We start from the raw sequence: 11,468 nt of genomic DNA on the forward strand, positions 1-11,468 counted from the left end.
TCACCAGCTAAAGAAGAAGCTATCTCCTGGCTAGGAGAAGAAGTCAGCCTAGAAAGAGGCAAGGAAATCTCTCCCATTACAGAGATGAACATCAAAAAAGCAGAATCACAGAATTCTAGATCACTGAGACTGAGACATTCCATATTGTCTTGGATCTAAGCCAGAAAACGAATTTTCCAAAACGACAAGAAGTTAAAAATAAGATAAAGAGGATAAACCAGGTATTTGTGAGGTTGTGAGGAGGGGGAATGTACCACTGATGCTCGCCACTCTGAACAGCCAGGATTTGGCTCCCCTTGGCTTCTGAGGAAGAACAACAGCAACGTATCTTTAATAGCATTGTGTGTGTGGGGGTGCAATAGCTGATGAGACCTGCAGGGCCTATGTGTAGGGCTTCTGGGGCATTAGACGGGCTACTATGACAGTCAGAATGCCAGATTAGATGGGTTTTCAATCTGATACACATAGGGTTGCCAGGTAGGTGGCAATTGCCCGCCAATCCACCAAGCCACTCCAGGGCTGCAGCTGTGTGCACGCATGGACATGAGCACATGTGATGACGGTACTTCCGGTTTTACTTCTGGAAGCGCCGCATCGCTGCGGCTGCTTTTTGCACTCAAACTGCCGAAATTTGGGGGTTTGAATGTTAAAAGAGCCGCAGCGATGCAGTGCTTCCAGAAGTAAAACCGGCAGTGCCGTCATCACATGTGCGCACCCGCGCATGCACGTGGCTGTTTCAGCCCCACCCCCTAAAACCTCCCGCGGATCGGGAGGGGGGACCTGGCAACCCTAGATACACAGGTCTTTTTATAACATAAGCAAGAATGGTTTCTGGGACTGGTAGTTCTCTAGTCTAAAAATAGTCCCCCTATTTCTTTAACACCACAACTCCATACTAAATTGTTCTTATTTTCAGAACCATCCAGCTCCACCGCATTTCACAGAACAGACGGAGGTGCCACAGCCTCATTTCCCATAATTCATACTGGCCCCCCTCTAACCTTTGGCCTGTAGAACACCATTGCATTCTTCTGTTTAGTACAAGTTGTTCTCCTTTTCCTGTCCGATGTGATTGGTGTTTTCTTTTTTGTCTAGCTAAATCACTCTCAACCCCACCCAAACCACTCCCTTGAGGTCAAGCTGTATCCTTCCCTTTTAGATAAAACTAGAGAGGAACAGAGGCAAAAGAGCCCAAGACTATTTATCATTCAGGGTAAAAGCTCAGCGTCTCTCACTTCCCTCACTCCTGGCCTGATGTCAAGAACAGAACCTTTGAAAGACAGAAGTCATTTTACTTTGATGCATTTGGTGTTGTTTACATTGAAATGTAGCCAAAGACATCTAAAAGCAGGCAAAAGTGGATCTTTGCTTCAGAAGAACTGACACCGATCGGTGGCCCTTATCTTGAAGCAGATGTCAAACGTTGCTATATTTTTAAATGCCTGGCCTCTGTCATTACCTGTCACTTGCATGTTGCATTGAAACCCAGAAATGTTGATTTCTGTTGCATAAAACCCCAGTCTGTTTGCTGAAGTCATGTAGGGTTGCCAGCTTCGGGTTGGGAAATGCCTGGAGATTTTGGGGGTGGAGCCTGAGGAGGGCAGGGTTTGGAGAGAAGAGGGATTTCAGTGAGATAGAGTCCAATTGCCAAGGGGTCATTTCCTCCAGGGGGACTGATTCCTATCGCCTGGAGATCAGTTGTAATAGCAGGAGATCTCCAGCCACCACCTGGAGGTTGGCAATCCTAAAGTCATGCCATACAGGCCAGAAAAGGCAAACAGCCTCATCTAGAGAATAGCATATGTTAGAAAACTCCTTCTCCTATATAAATCCCCCGCCCCGGGTCAAGATCTCGTTGGAAGGCTTTGCTTCATATTCCCTGTAATGTCAGCTGTTAGAATAACGGTAATACAGAACAGTCCAATGTTTGGCTGTTCTGTCTCCTTTAGAAAACTTCACCTCCAGGCAGGCTTGCCTGGCACAGTCTTGAAACTGTTAGCAAAATTATAATGACCTTCTTGTTCTGCCAAATAAAGGTTTTGCTGACTCCATTGTTAACTTTCTGTCAATGCTTAAATATTACTTCTGCTGCAGTTTTTAAGCGTTTTTTCAGGCACCCTTATGTATTCATTGCCAAGGTTACTCCCCCACTCCCATAAGTCCTAAAGCACAAAACCTAAACTAGCAAAAATCTGACCAGCCTCTCAGCAACAAGCTATTCAGACTACCAGAGCGCAGCAGAACTTGGGAGTTATATAGCAGGCAGGGACATGGGATCGGCTGTTTTAAGATCACCTGATTGTTCAGCTGGGTCCCCAGTGTGTGTGGTTCCTAGCTTCAGCTGCCTGCAATTCTTTCTTCTGCATTGGGATCCAGGGAGGAGAGATTCGCCACTTGACCCATAGGACTCGTGGTCTGTCATAAGAATTTTTCATCTGACACGTAAATCACTGTGAAGGTTTTACTGTTTAATGGTTTCGTTTACAGCCGTTTTATCTTACTTGTGTTGGTTGTAAACCGCTTTGAGAACCAAAAGAGCCAGCTTGGTGTAGGGGTGAAAATGTTGGGCTAGGATCTGGGAAACCCAGGTTCGAATCCCCACTGTGCCATCAAAGCTCAATGGGTGACCTTGGGCCAGTTACTCTCTCTCTCTCAGCCTCACCTACCACACAGGGTTGTTGTTGCAAGGATAGAATAGAGGCGGGGAGAACAATATTGTAAGCTGCTTTGGGCCTCCGGGGGGGGGGGAGAAAAGAAGGGCCTAAAGATTTAAATAAATAAAACGTTCTCCCATAGGAAGTACTGGCTGTTGTTTGCTTCTATGACCTCATTACTGTGGACAGCACAATAGGCCCCTCATCCCTGACACTTATGGTTGCCAACTTCCAGGTACTAGCTGGAGATCTCCCACTATTACAACTGATCTACAGCCGATAGAGTTCAGTCCACCTGGAGAAAATGGCTGCTTTAGCAATTGGACTCTATGGCATTGAAGTCCCCCCCCTTCCCAAACCTCGCCCTCCTCAGGCTCTGCCCCAGAAATCTCCAGGTATTCCCCATCCTGGAGCTGGCAACCCTACTGACACTGGGAGCTGGCCTTTCCCACCAGTGGGTCCTTTCATTGGGCTAGTCTATAATATAGTATAGAGCAGTATATAGTATCTTAAACTTTTTCCACTCGCAACCCCTTTACGCGAACCCGGGTATATAAAATAGGTATACAAATCAAACATTTACTGATAATAAATCATAAATAAATTTATTTTAAAACAATTCTTTGGTATACATATAATTTTACCATTTATTAACATTTTTTGCGACCCCCACATTCAGGGGTCACGACCCACAGTTTAAGAAGCTTTGGTATAGAGAGCCAGTGTGGTGTAGTGGTCAGGATCGGTGGACTCTAATCTGGAAATTAGATTCCCCACTCCTGCACATGAGCTGCAGACTCTAATCTGGTGAACCGGGTTGGTTTCCTCTCTCTCCCACACGAAGCCTGCTGGGTGACCTTGGGCCAGTCACAGTTCTCTCAGAACTCTCTCAGCCCCACCTACCTCACAAAGTGTCTGTTGTGGAGAGGGGAAGGGAAGGTGACTGTATACCGCCTTGAGACTCCTTAGAGGTAGAGAAAAGCTGGGTATAAAAACCAACTCTTCTTCTGCCAGCAGACTCCTGTTCCGGTTTGGGCATCCATTCTGCCTTTAATGTGCAACCATCATCATCCTACCTTCTCCACCCCACATCAGCAATGTATCTGTTTCAAAACAAAACAAAGGTGTATGATCTCTGACGAATGTCTGTCCTTTGGCTCCAGGCCCAACAGGGAGAATACTTCTCTGTGCTTGTTCCGATTGCCTGCACCTGCATTACAGATCCCTTCAATTTGTAATCCCTTCATTCAGATTTCCTTTCCTCCAAGTAAGTTACAGGTTCTCCATAGTCATCTTAATGGAGATGTCATCTTATCTTAGAACATCTGTTTTGATCTTGAGTGAATGTGAACATAAGGAAATGTCTTTTACTTTCCCCCCACTCCGTTGAATCTAATCTTCGTATGGTTATTTTATTATAATTTTACCACCACATTGTCTGCACATGTTAGTAAGGATAAGAGGGGTGACTGTGATCTGTTTCTTGTCTCTTTCATTGAATGTAAGACGGTAGGATACACATGCAAAATGAGTGAGTGGAGAGCCAGCATGGTGTAGTGGTTAAGATCGGTGGTTTGGAGAGGTGGACTCTGATCTGGCGAACCAGGTTTGATTCCCCACTCCTTCACATGAGTGGCGGAGGCTAATCTGGTGAACTGGATTTGTTTCCCCACTCCAGCACATGAAGCCAGCTGGGTGACCTCTCAGCCCCACCTACCTCACAGGGTGTCTGTTGTGGGGAGTGGAAGGGAAACCCAGAACTGATGTCACTGCTCTCTAGGAATTGGCTGAAACTCTATGGTAAAACAATAGGTAAAACCATAGAGTTGCGGGCAATTCCTAGAGAGCACTGACATCACTTCCAGGTTTTCTCAGAAATGACACCACATCGTCAGCCCTTTTTTAACTTCATTTTTCTTCCCCCACCACTTTGAGGGGTGGTTTTGGGAAATGCCAGCTGGAGACAGGGGATCCCCCCCACCCCACTGGGGGGCTGGCAATCCTATCAGCTCCTGAGAACAAATCCTGGAATGCAAAAAAATTGGAGGGAGGGTTGTCGAATTCCCAAATTGTTCCCTCCGCCCTCAAGTCTTTACAGTCTCCAGTTTGTTCCATTGAACATCTACACATATTGAAATAGATACAGCAGCCTCTGTATTGTTCCACTGGTTATTGTGGGAACAGTCAGCTGTGTCAGACTGAACATCCACTGTAACTCTCAAACTACTGGAAGTATCTCTGCAGCAAAGCACTTCTTCCTTCCTTATTCTTATTTAAGTCTTTGGGGGATTCACAAGATAAATTTAAGAAGTTCTCTAAACGTGCACAAAAATCAACCCAGGGACTTTTGCTCAAGGCCAGATGTGGGAATTTTTTTTTTAATTGCTTATTCTACCGAGAATTATGAAGCATTTCTTTCGACACTTATTCAATCATGTTTATTCTGCAGGACAGTCTCTACTGACCTCTCCGTCCCCAGAAACTCAGAAACAGAAATTGGTTAAAGTGAGTGGAAATGAAAGGGGCCATCCAACCAAACTTCAGCCCTCTGGAATCCTATTGATTTCAGTTGACTTAGAAGTATATAACTCTGCTTAGGATTGCACTTTCCTGGGACCTGAGTAGCATTCTGAATAGGCCTGTTTCAGGATTGCATTCTCCTGTAGCATCTGATTAGACAAAAGTACTGGATTTTGGCTGGATTTTGCACAATATTTTTCTGACTTGTGACACCAAACTAAAGACAGCAGAGACTTTTTTTTCCATCTACAACTTCCACTCAGCTGTAATAAAGAGACTCTTTTACACATGACACAAAGATAAATTGAGCGGGTATTCAAGAGAGGACTGCCAATTATGATCACTTGACTAATATATCCACAAGTTTAATGTTATCTGTCGCAGTCATACTTTACGTTTTTACTATCTGAGGTGTACACCTAACACTGAAATGTGTGAACTGTTGAATTCCGTTTTCAAGGCAAGAGATTTCTGGAGGTGGTTTGCCATTGCCTGTAGCGGGAAGGGGGAAAGGGTGATTTTTAGGGTTGCCAACCTCCAGGTACTAGCTGGAGATCTCCTGCTATTACAACTGATCTCCAGCTGATAGAGATCAGGTCACCGGGAGAAAATGGCGAATTTGGCAATTAGAGTTTATGGCATTGAAGTCCCTCCCCTCCCCAAACCCCACCCTCCTCAGGTACCACCCCAAAAACCTCCCGCTGGTAGCTAAGAGGGACCTGGCAATCCTAGTGATTTTGGGCTAGTCACTTTCTCACAAGGTGGTTGTGAGGATAAAATAGGGAAACAATCATATGTACTGCTTTGGGTTTCTTGGAGAAAAGGAGAATAGGAGAAAAGGAATAATGTGATAGACACCATAGGGGAGATCCCAATAAGCAATAGCCCACCACCATTGCTGGGCTCTTCCTATAAACAATCAAGGGATGGAAATACCCATTAGGCTTGTTGAGGTAAAAATATCACCTTGTAATCAGCAGTATCAGACACCACTGAAATATCAGTTGGGATCAAATGAATCTCCTCTGGACTATCTGGAGCCATTTCCTCTGCTGGTACACATGCAATCCACACTTTCTTTATGGCTTGGTTTGTCTTGGCGGGAACTGGTGATGGATGGACCTGCCTTTGAGGTGCCTAGCATTCTGTGAGGGTTGCCAGCTCCGGGTTGGGAAATACCTGGAGATGTTGGGGGGTGGAGCCTGAGGAAGGTGGGATTTAGAGAGGAGAGGGACTTCAATGGGGTATAATGCCATAGGGTCCAACCTTCCATTTCTCCAGGCGAACTGATCTCTATCGCCTGGAGATCAGTTGTAATAGCGGCAGATCTCCAGCCAAAACCTGGAGGTTGGCAACCATACTCACACTGGTTTTCACAGGTGCATTTTGAGCACAATACCCAGATTTAAAAAAAAACATTAATGGGTGTCTGGAACCTAATGGAATCCATGCATATACAGTGTAGTGCAGTGGACTAGAGTTTAGGAGACCTAGGTTCAAATCCCCACTCTGCCACGGAAGCTTCCTGAGTGACATAAGAACATAAGAAAGGCCCTACTGGATCAGACCAAGGCCCATCAAGTCCAGCAGTCTGTTCACACAGTGGCCAGCCAGGTGGACCTTGGCCCAGTCTCTCTCTCTCAGCCTAAATTACCTCACAGAGTTGTTGTGAGGCTAAAATGGAGGAGAGGAGAATGTTGGAAGTAACTGTGGGTGTCCATTGCAGAGAGAGGGGTGGTATAACTGCCCACTGTGGAGAAAGGTGGAGTATGGAAGAAGTCAATAAAATTTTAAAAATAAAAATACCCCTGACATTGCCGTACCTATTCTTTCCTACTGTTGTCCTATTCGATTCTCTCTTTGTTACTCAGGTTTTGCCAAGTAGTTATACATGGAGGGATAACTAGCTGAGAAAGAAATTTTAAAAAGGTTTTAGTTATTTCAGCAGAAGCCAAACAGCTACAAGGTTAAAATTGTTCATTATCATGGATTCTGAACGAAGGCGTTCTTAACTGCTACGAGTAAAAGTTCCACTTTTCCCCAACTGGCTATTATCATCCAGGATGAGCACACATTAAACTCACCAGCCACTAATGACCTATAACCATTTGAGAAGCTGCTGTGCTGTCCAGTGGTATCAATTGAAAACCATCCAGACACTGTAGAGGCCTTCCTCATAACAGCCAAGCCACGTGTCTGCAAAGTTTGGCAGCTTAACTCATGATCTCTGGCAACCATGATCTAACACCAGCTCCAAGAACATGCCTGTCCCTCCAGAGAGACCACCTTTCTCTGATCCCTGCTGGATACTATGGGACCACTCACAACCCAACGCATGACAGCTGCTTGGAAGAAATACTCCTTTACTCAATGAGTAACTAAAATGTGGGATTCACTGCCAGTGGATGTACTGATGGCCCTGAGAGAAGGGGGTTCATGGAGTAGAGGTCTATCAATGGCTACAAGCCATGGTAACTAAAGGGAGCCTTCATAGTAAGTAGGATTGCAAGCTGTGGGTGGGGAAATACCTGGAGATTTTGTGGGGTGGAGCCTGTGGGCAGAAATGTACCAGCTGGATATGAGGAAAACCTTTTTTACAGTAAGAGTTGGAATCAGCTACCCAGGGAGGTGGTGAGCTCCCCCTCACTGGCAGTCTTTAAGCAGAGGCTGGACAAACACTTGTCAGGGATGCTCTAGGCTGATCCTGCATTAAGCAGGGGGTTGGACTAGATGGCCTGTATGACCCCTTCCAACTCTATGATTCTACAACTACCACGCACCTTTGGGTCATGTGCACCAACCTCTATGTACATGCAATTTGCTAAAGAAAGACCTGTGTTTACATGTTAGTTTATCAACCATTTAAGGAAGCAGCAGGTCACTCCCCGATTGCGCATTGACCTAGCTCTGCTGAGAATCCTCATTCCGACTGAATTCAATTCTGACTGAAAAGCAGGGTTGGGTTTAAATAAATGGGCCTGCTTCTCACCCTCTCATGGATTTTGAGCCTTAGTCTGCAAAATTTGGTTGGTCATCTTGTGCAAACAGTGGCTTTCATGTAAGTCTGAATGCTTAACGTTTCGGGGGGGGGAGATTTTTCATGCCTGGCTTCTACTTAACCCCCTCCAGTAAGACCACGGGACCCTCAAGACCACAAGAATTTCCTGTTCTTCAGTGTTTCATTATTTTCTCTGTGCTTTTCAATAACCGCAGAAGAATAGAAAGCTATCCAAACTATTTCCCCCAATCTTTAAAAAAGATAAAAATAATATGTTTCTTGTTTGTTTTGTGCAAAATAAAATAAAATAAAGATTGGAAGATGGTGGGCGGGGAGTCTCCACTTAGCCATTTTCCAGCAAGGAAGTATATTCTTGCTATATTGAACTTCATCACTCTTCTACTTTTGGTGCTCATAGAAGTTTAATTCTACAGCCACGTTCTTAGCTTGTTGTGTGTGTAAAATGTTATTAAGTCGCAGCTGACTTATGGCGACCCCAGCAAGGGGCTTTCATGGCAAGTGAGATGATGCAGAGGTGGTTTGCCATCGACTTCCTCTGCAGAATCTTCCTTAGTGGTCTCCCATCCAAGTACTGACCCTTCTTAGCTTACGTGATCTGACCGGGCTATACCATGCCGCCTTCCCTCCCTCTTCACTTGTTAGTTACCTAGAAAAGATAACTCTTTTTAAAGAGATGGCATTCTTCAAGGGAAAGACTGGCTGTGCAGGACGACAGCATCAAGCTGTAATTTATTTATTTAAAATGTTTTTACGACATCTTTCCACTCAGCTTAGGCTCCCCAAGGTGATAAACAACAGAAAACTAAAGCCAACTTTTAAAACACACACACACATATTTAGTAACAACGAACAAAACAGAAAAGACTGTACCTGCTGGTGGAAGACAATGATAGAAATAAATGTATTTCCCTGGGAAGATAATTTCATAGTTTTGGTGCCACAATCCAGAATGACCTTTCTCCAATTGTCACCCATCTATAGCCCTTGATGATGGAGGTACTTGAAACAGGACCCCTGAAGGTAACTCTAATGATTGGATTGGTTAATATGGGAGTAGGCGGTTCTTAAAATATGCTGATCCCAAGTTGTTTAGTGCTTTAAAGGTCAATATCAGCACCCTGAATTGTGCAACAGTGTAGGTGGAACAGCATTGGAATGATAAGGTCTCTATGACCCACTCCAGTCTACATTCTGCCTGCAGCATTTTGTACCAGTTGTAGCTTCTGGACACTCTTCAAGGGCAGTCCCACTTAGATTCCATTGCAGTAATCTAATCTAGAAGCTACCAGGCCCATGCACTGCAGTGGCAAGATGCCTAAATATACCCACTTTCAAATGTCTGGTGTTGGTTCTCCAACCTCATATGATGGGGAAGCGTACTATGCTCAATCTTTCTGATACAGGTGGTTGACATTTTGTACAAATGTTGTGATGTGCATATTCTCCATGCACAATATTGTTGACTGATAACCTTTTCCCTGTCTGCTCCTATGGGTTATTTTTGTACTCTTTTAATTAGTACTGAAAGCTTCTTCAGAAGCAAAAATTTGCGAACATAGGATGTCAATATTTAAACAGTAAGTCATGTAGCAGGACATCTCCCCTCCAGCTCAATGGGACACAGTGTTTGTAGCTGGCTCTCTAATGCAGGAGAACCATCACCAGGGCGGAACCCCAGACTTCAGCTTCATTCCTAGACTACCAGTAAGTACCAGAATTGGCCTTCTGACTCACACTGCCAGTTTCGTGCATCCACTGACAGTAGCAGGAGAGGATGTGGGCGAGAGCCTGCTAACTGGCTTGCAGCAGCTGAATAAAATATGGCTGAGTTTGTTCCCCTCTGCTCGCAGTAGGGTTGCCAGGTCTCCCTGGCCACAGGTAAGGTTGCCAACCTCCAGGTACTAAGCACAGGAGCGACACAACAATGTAGTTACAAAATGCAAAAAGATTCTATTGGAAACGTTACACATAGTAAGCAACAACAATGCAAAAAACAATGGGTCTAACAAGATCCTATACCTATAATAGTAAAGTCCAATAGTCACTGATGTATATCTTTTCAAGATAGTTCAGCATATTTGCATTTTGTAACTACATTGTTGTGTCGCTCCTGTGCTTATTTCCTAACTATATAGTATCAGTACAGTGGTGTCTCTTTTTTCTATTAACCTCCAGGTACTAGCTGGAGATATCCTGCTATTACAACTGATCTCCAGCTGATAGAGGTAGGGTTGCCCCAAAAACCTCCCACCGGTGGCAAAGAGGGACCTGGCAACCCTAGATAGAGATCAGTTCACCTGGAGAAAATGGCTGCTTTGGCAATTGGACTCTATGGCATTGAAGTCCCTCCCCTCCCCAAACCCAACCCTTCTCAGGCTCCGCCCCCAAAACCTCCCGCTGGTGGCAAAGAGGCAACCCTAGCCACCAGCGGGGGATGGGGGGGTAGGGTTGCCAGATCCAGGTTGGGAAGCTCCTGGAGATTTGGGGATGGAGCCTGGGGATGACAGGGACCTCAGTGGGGTACAAGAGAGGAGGTGTAATTCCAGGGGATCCCCAGGTCCCACCTGGAGGCTGGCATCTCTAGTTCGCAGGAACTTAAGGCCTGGGCTTGCAGAGAGGTGCAATTTTGATTTGTACAATTTTGACTTGAAACCTACAAACAAGTTCTGTTTGAAAATGTGAGAACACACATTGTGATTCAGTTCTTGTAGGTTATCCGGGCTGTGTAACCTTGGTCTTGGTATTTTCTTTCCTGACGTTTCGCCAGCAGCTGTGGCTGGCATCTTCAGAGGAGTAACACTGAAGGACAGTGTCTCTCAGTGTCCTCTCAGTGTTACTCCTCTGAAGATGCCGGCCACAGCTGCTGGCGAAACGTCAGGAAAGAAAATACCAAGACCACGGTCACACAGCCCGGATAAGCAAGAACCGATGAACTCTGACCATGAAAGCCTTCGACAACACATGGTGATTTTTCAGTATAACTAATTGTAAATATTTTGAAAAAAACAAATCATGCAAACTTAAAGTTATCTATGACTTTTATTGATGTGCCATTTGCTGTTAATTTTTGAATTAACTATTTGAACAGCTGAAAGTTATTTTTGTTGACACCACCTGGAGGTTGGCAACCCTCATTCAGCAGCTACCTTTAAAGGCTATGGATCAAGCACCTTCAGCTAGCAAGCTATACAAACACCTTGAGATTACATCATTTTGCCTATCCAAGAGGCCCTCTGTCCCAATAGTTTCTGAATGCTCAATTTGGGATTTGAAAA

The sequence above is a fragment of the Euleptes europaea genome, chromosome 9 (genome assembly GCF_029931775.1).
Source record: "Euleptes europaea isolate rEulEur1 chromosome 9, rEulEur1.hap1, whole genome shotgun sequence".
NCBI lineage: Eukaryota > Metazoa > Chordata > Lepidosauria > Squamata > Sphaerodactylidae > Euleptes > Euleptes europaea.